This window comes from Alosa alosa, chromosome 8, assembly GCF_017589495.1.
Source record: "Alosa alosa isolate M-15738 ecotype Scorff River chromosome 8, AALO_Geno_1.1, whole genome shotgun sequence".
Classification (NCBI taxonomy): domain Eukaryota; kingdom Metazoa; phylum Chordata; class Actinopteri; order Clupeiformes; family Clupeidae; genus Alosa; species Alosa alosa.
The window spans coordinates 30,324,136-30,331,635 of record NC_063196.1 but is presented as its reverse complement, the minus strand read 5'-3'; the positions used below and the strand labels follow the sequence as shown (position 1 = coordinate 30,331,635).

At 42.6% G+C, this 7,500-nt stretch overlaps 1 protein-coding gene across 1 annotated transcript in view; it reads right to left on the bottom strand.

Moving 5' to 3' along the window:
- Window positions 1–7,500, bottom strand: part of si:ch211-225h24.2 (uncharacterized protein LOC564539 homolog) — a 23,769-nt gene that overhangs the window by 8,453 nt on the left and 7,816 nt on the right. The window lies entirely within an intron of this gene.

Sequence of the window (7,500 nt, the reverse complement as noted above, 5' to 3'; positions counted from 1 at the left end):
GTTTCCCACAGTTTCCCATTGTAATCGTGCAATTTGTAATGCTTTGCATGGACGTACGCTGGTGTGCGTTCATGAATGATAGAAGGATGGTGCGTGCACCTGCCAATATGACTGTTGACATGCGCTCTTAAAATAGCATATGAACAACTCGCCATTGACTTCTGACCAGGTTTAGGTGGTGTACGATAGCGATTTTTAGACAACGCACCAGGCCCCTCCCTAGGTTGTTAATTGCCACACCCCTGGGAGCAATGTTTAAAAAATAAACTTGCAAAATACCGAATTAAACTTTGCGCGGGTGGAAAACGAACTTAACGCCATGTGCTGGTGCCCAAAATACAGCCCCCCCACACACACACACACACACACACACACACACATATATATATATATATATATATAACACAGACATAACCTCAAAAACATCAGCAGATGCTTGTTAAATAAGAGCATCTCCATAACAACTGAAAGGTAGGAACCATGGGAGCCTGTTCAGTTCCTGAAGACAATAGGTGAGCTGTGTTCCTTTCTCAGCAACGCTGAAAATATCATCAAAATCTGATTACCTCTCTCTCTCTCTCTCTCTCTCTCTTCTCTCTCTCTCATTCAAAGGGGCTTTATTAGCATGACTGTTTGGTACAGTGTTGGCAAAGCTAGTGTTACAAATAGCACAGTAGTATCACAAGGGAAAGAAGACAGAGATACAGCATACAATGTAGAAACATGTGAGCACAAAATAGACAGTAGTAGAAATAATACTAGAATGATAGGTAAGGGTGTGTGTGTGTGTGTGTGTGTGTGTGTGTGTGTGTGTGTGTGTGTGTGTGTGTGTGTGTGTGTGCGCACAAGTGAGAACATATGCTTGTGTGCATATGTGTCTGTTTGACATTAGGTTTACTTAAGTCATGTCCCTCAGGTTGTGACTTTTTAAGACATATATTATAATTATTATAATTAAATAATAATATATTATAATTATTATGGCCATTTTATCATTGTCTTCAATGTCTATAAAATTTGGTATGGTTTGCTCTAAGTTTATGAAAAAGGTCTGTCTTAACATGTCATATTTTTCACAGTGAAGAAGAAAGCGCTCCTCTGTCTCAACCTTCTCTGCCTGACAGTGACCACATATCCTTTGTTCTCTTGGCAGCCAGGTTTTTCTGTGTCTGCCTGTTTCTATTGCTAGGTTGTGGTCACTAAGCCTGTACTTGGTCAGGATATGCCTCTGCTTCGTATCTCTGACAGAGCTGAGATACTCTGCCAATTCATACTCTCTTTTTAGGATCAGATAGGAATTCATTCTACTTTGGTTGGTAGTTTGGTTTGTCCAATGCTCTAAATATTCTTCTTTTGCTTGATTCATTATTTTGTTGACTCTAATTGATGTTTGGGAAGCAGCGCTGGACTGAGCTTGATGTTTATTAATTGTTGTTATTGAGTTAGTTAACTTCAGTACCAGCTGGCTAAGAGGACACTTTTCAGGGTTCAGAATTTTAAGGATCTTTTCTGAATAGGTAATGCCAATGGAAAACGACCTAATTCTGCCCTACATGCATTGTTGGGTGTTTTTGATTGAACTTTTAGCATTGATCGGCAGAATTCTGCATGTAGGGCTTCAATTGGATGCTTGTCCCACTTCATGTAGTCGTGCATGCTGAGTGGACCCCAAACCTCGCTTCCATAGCGCAATAGGCAGGATTATGCTGTCAAATATTTTGCACCAGATTGTAATTGGGATGTTTATTTTGTGAAATGTTCACAAAATAAACAATGCTCTTTATTGCATAGAATGCCCTTCGGGCTTTTTCTTTTAGTGCATTCACTGCCATGCTGAAACTTCCTGATGCAGTAATTACTAGACCAAGGTAAGGGTACTGCATTGTGTGCTCTAGGACGGTGCTACCTAGGCTGAACCTGTCTCTGTGTTCCTGACACCTGGGCTTTTTTTGGAAGATCATAACTTTGGTCTTCATTGGATTTACTGTCAGCGCCCATGACTGACAGTACTGCTCCAGCAGATCTAAGAGCTGTTGCAGTCCCTGTTGTGAGGGCGATAGAAGAACCAAGTCATCGGCAAAAAGCAGGAATTTGACCTCCGTTTCTTGGAGTCTGAGTCCAGGGGCTGTAGACTGTTCCAACTGCACCGCTAATTCGTTGATGTAAATATTGAATAAAGTTGGACTAAGACTGCAGCCCTGCCTCACTCTATTTTGTGTGAAAAAATATGTTTATTGATTAGGGTGTGCAGGGTGTAAATGTGATCTGTTGTGCGGAAATTTTTAAGAAATCCAATTTGATTTTTACTAAGGGTATTTGTGTTCATTAAAGAAGGTTTGAATCCTGTCATTCAAAATACAATTAAATACCTTCCCCAGATAACTGTTCACACAGATACCTCTGTAGTTATTTGGGTCCAATGTCACCACTTTTATAGATTGGAGTAATAATCCCTTGATTCCAGGTTTCAGGAAAGCAGCCAGAACTAAGGACGAGATTGAACAGTTTGAGCACAGCTTTTTGTAATGAGGGGTGCTGTATTTTAGCATCTCAGTTCTGATGCTGTCAGGACCGCATGCCTTTTTGGGTTTTAGTGATATTAGCTTTTGTGCCAATTATTCTATTGAGATGGGGTAATCAAGGGGGTTTTGATTGTTTTTAATAATAGATTCTAAATTTTGAAGTTTTTCTTTTATATGGTTCTGATTTGGGTTTAACTGTCCAGATGGTATTTCACTGTACAGATTTTTGAAGTGCTCAATCCATGTTGTTTCATTTTGTAGGGCGGATTCTTGTGATTTGGTTGTGCTCAAATTATTCCACATCTCCCAGAACTGGTTGTTGTTGATGGAGTCTTCAATTTGGTGTAGAATTTGGTTAGCATGCTTTATTTTTTTCTGTTAATTGTGTGTTTGAAGTTTTTCAATGTTTCACAATATTTCATTCTAAGGGCTGTGTTTTCAGGCTGATGGTGTTTTAGGTTTTTGACAGCTGTCTCAACTGTTTTCGAATACTTTGGCATTCGGAGTCAAACCAATCATGATCTTGATTTTTCTTTTCCTGTTGGGTTTTCCTTACTAATTCAGCCTTGTGTGCTGACTCCTGGGAGATCATGTTCAGCTCTTTCACAGCCATATTTATACCAGTTGCATTGTTAGTGAACTTTCTATTAGTAAAATTAGTAATATGTTCAGCTAATTCAGGTGAGTTTAGTGCCTGTGTAATTTTTTCTGAGCTGTTTGGAGTCCATCTGTAGGTCAAATTAAGTTTACAGCTTATTGGACTCTGTGTTTGTGTTTCTGGATTCAGGAATCATTTTCAGAAAGACATTAGTTTGATTATGGTCAGAAAGAGCAGTTTGCTGCCTGACAGTGAATGCATTGAAGGAGGAGGGGTCTATGTCAGTGATTGCATAGTCAACTACACTGCTTCCAAGAGATAAACAACATGTAAACCTCCATAAAGAGTCCCCTTTTGTCCTGCCATTAAGTATATACAGGCCTAAGGCTTGACAGAGGTGCACTAACTCTCTACCACTTTTGTTTACAACAAGGTCTAGGTTGTTTCTTTGGTTGAGGTATGGTTTGGTATATGGGGTGATTCTACCAAACACATGGTTATTGCCTTGTGGGTCGGTTTGGTCAGGCATATTTCCTTTCCTTGCATTAAAATCGCCACACAATAGCACATTTCTTTGGGCTTGGAAATGGCTTGTTTCAGTTTGAATTGTGTGGATAAGCTCCTCATCAAAATAAGGAGAGTCTGCTGGGGGGGAATATACTGCGCATAGGTATGTGTTTTGTTTTAATATGCCAGTCTTATTGTCAATTCTTATCCAGCAGTGAGATTTTCCTGTTGTGATGACTGATATGTGTTTGGCAAGACTCTCCCTAAATCACACCAAAAGTCCTCCTGAATCTCGACCACGTCTTACAGTTTTAGTTTTGTGGGAGGGTATTATTATTTCCCCATAACCCGAGGGACAGCCAGTTAGCGTGTCACTACCACACCATGTTTCAGTTAATATGAGAATATCAACATTTAAGATACATTTCAAGAATTCAGGGTCCACACCCTTCAGGCCACAGGCTGAAGAGTATGAATGAGACCCTGTATGTTCCAGCAACTAATAACAAATGAACACATGTAAACAATCTGATTGGACCATTATGAGAAGACGTTTTGTCTTGAGTTATAAATCCAGTGCATCCCTTTGCTTTACAGTGCTTAATGTTATATGCACATCTTTTTCATTTATATTTATTTTGTTTTTTTGTATGCTTTTTTTTGTCACACACAGAGTTATGAAACAACAATATACACAAACACCTGCAGGCATAAATGGGCACAGACAACAATACATTGGAAAAGTTAGAAGGCATGGGGGAAACACATGCGCACACACACACACACACAGAGACACACACAGACACACACACACTCCTCTGCCAGTGTGATGAGTTAATTATTCTAATCCAATTCTGTACATGGGGTGCTTGGGAGGCTCTGAAGATCAAGCTGTATTCTTAAGACAGTATTACAGATTACAGTGTGTGTGCGTGTCCTAGCATGTGTGTGTGTGTGTCCTAGCATGTGTGTGTGTGTGTGTGTGTGTGTGTGTGTGTGTGTGTGAGAGAGAGACAGAGAGAGAGAGAGAGAGAATGTTTGTGTACTGTATGTGTTTGTGTGCATTTGTGTATTTATGTGTGTCTGTGTGAGCTGCCTTCCTTCAGGTCCAAATAAAGTCAGAAATTCCAGCTCGTGGGGACACCTCTGATCCAGAACATTCTCTAGCCTACTAATCCCCTCTCTCTTTTTCTTGCCCCAACCTTCTCTATCTCTTTCTCTTCCCCCACCTTATCTCTTTCTGTCCCTCTCTCTCTCTTTTTCCCTCTCTCACTCACTCAAATGAGAACTACAAGTCAAATCTCTGATGCCTTTACTAAACCTACTATGATTTATTCATACAACGTCTCTCACTGTGTGTGTGTGTGTGTGTGTGTGTGTGTGTGTGTGTGTGTGTGTGTGTGTGTGTGGTGTGTGGTGTGTGTGTGTGTGTGTGCTTCCTACCTCAGATGCCTGGCATAGGCAGTGGAAGCAAGCTTCAAAACTCACAAACATGTGCGCTTAGCGCGAGCGCACAGACACACACACACACACACACATGCATTAGGGTGTTGTCCAAATTTCTGAGTGGCCAGCGAATGGAAAGGTGACAGACAGAAGTCAGGGGTCATATCCTCTCCAGTCCAGACCTCGCTGATGAAAATACACACCAGCTCAGACACTCCCAGCCCTGAACTATACACCACCTCCACACACACACAGACACACCCACACAAACAGACACAGACACAGACACAGACAGACACACACACACACACATTCACACAGACACACACACCATACACACACACAGGTCCACAATCACCAGCCATCACACCACCATTATAACTCTGTGATGCCCAACTCCCAGCTACTTGGCCAAGCCACCCCCACACACACACACACACACACACACAGCTTCACACAAACACACACAGCTTCACACACAACCACAAACACAACCACTGTAACACAAAAATAACACAAATAGACTTTTACACTGCTCTCCACAATTCTAGCCCTCTGTGTTGATATCTAAATAACTCTGCAATCATAAGCATGGCTACTCTCACACGTCTTGAGTATAATGGAGTATATCAGTCATTGCAAGCGCCTCTTGATTGATTAATCACCATGTGGATACTGCTTTTAGAATTGATTTAGATTAAGTGTTAGTTAGTATAATTTGTATTTTAGTATTTTAGTATATTTAGTATATTCTTATGCTTAGTAGTAGTGTTCTTATATTATACACTATATATCTATAATTTCTATGTGTATCTCTCCTGGATTATGTGGGCAGTAAATCACGCTGGCGGTGAATAATATCTCCCTTGTGGCCAGTAAACCTCTGGCTCCAGGTCAGAGTGACCAGTCACTTATCCCAAGAGAGAACCTCCAGGCCAGCAGCACAGACAAACAAGGCAAAGCGCACAACACACACACACACACACACACACACACACACACACACACACACACACACACACACACACACACAGCTAGACTGAAGGTGACACTTTCATAACAGTGAGAGAGAGAGGGGTGGAAGTGAAGAAAGAGAGAGTCAGAGAGAGGAAGAGAGAGAGGGAGGGAGAGAGAGAGAGTCAGAGAGAGGAAGAGAGAGAGGGAGGGAGAGAGAGAGAGAAAGAGAGAGAGGGGAGGAGGGAGGGAGAGAGAGGCAGAGACAGAGAGAGAGCAGTGGCCACTGTACTGGTCACAGCTATTTTCGGTGTGTTGTTTTGTTTGGTTTCACAGCAATTGTTCCCCTGTGAAGCCTTAAGCTCATGAAGAATGTGCCACATCCTGTCCACCACACACCCAGGCACACTTTCACATACACACACACATGCGCACACACACACACACACACCCAGGCACACTTTCACATACACACACACATGCGCACACACACACACACACACACCCAGGCACACTTTAACATACACACACACATGCGCACACACACAGGCACACTTTCACATACACACACACATGCGCACACACACACACACACACACACGTTCACATCCACACCCAGGCACACTTTCACATACACAAACACACATGCGCACACACACACACACACACACCCAGGCACACTTTCACATACACACACACATGCGCACACACACACACACACACCCAGGCACACTTTCAACATACACACACACATGCGCACACACACAGGCACACTTTCACATACACACACATGCGCACACACACACACACACACACACGTTCACATCCACACCCAGGCACACTTTCACATACACACACACACACATGCGCACAAACACACACACACACACGTTCACATACACACACAGGCACACGTTCACATACACACGCACACGCACACACACACAGGCACGCGTTCACATACACACACACACACACACACACACACAGGCACACGTTCACATACAGGCACACGTTCACATACACACGCACACGCACACACGCACACACACACAGGCACGCGTTCACATACACACACACACACACACACAGGCACACGTTCACATACACACGCACACGCACACACACGCAGGCACACGTTCACATACACACACGCGCGCGCATGCGCACGTGCACGCACACGCACACACACACACACGCACGCACATCTTGCATACGGCACAAACAAGCACAATGTATAACTTGAGAGATGGCTACAGTATAGTAATTCAGGTCATGAACATGTGGAGTTATATGGTGATGTGCATGATATCTGAAGGAGAGTAGTCAGTCAAGAGATGGGGCAGACAGTATGAATTCACATGTGTGCATCTGTGTATGTGTATGTGTGTGTGTGTGTGTGTGTGTGTGTGTGTGTGTGTGTGTGTGTGTTGTTAATGCAACTAATTTAGCTATTTGTCTACCAATCACATG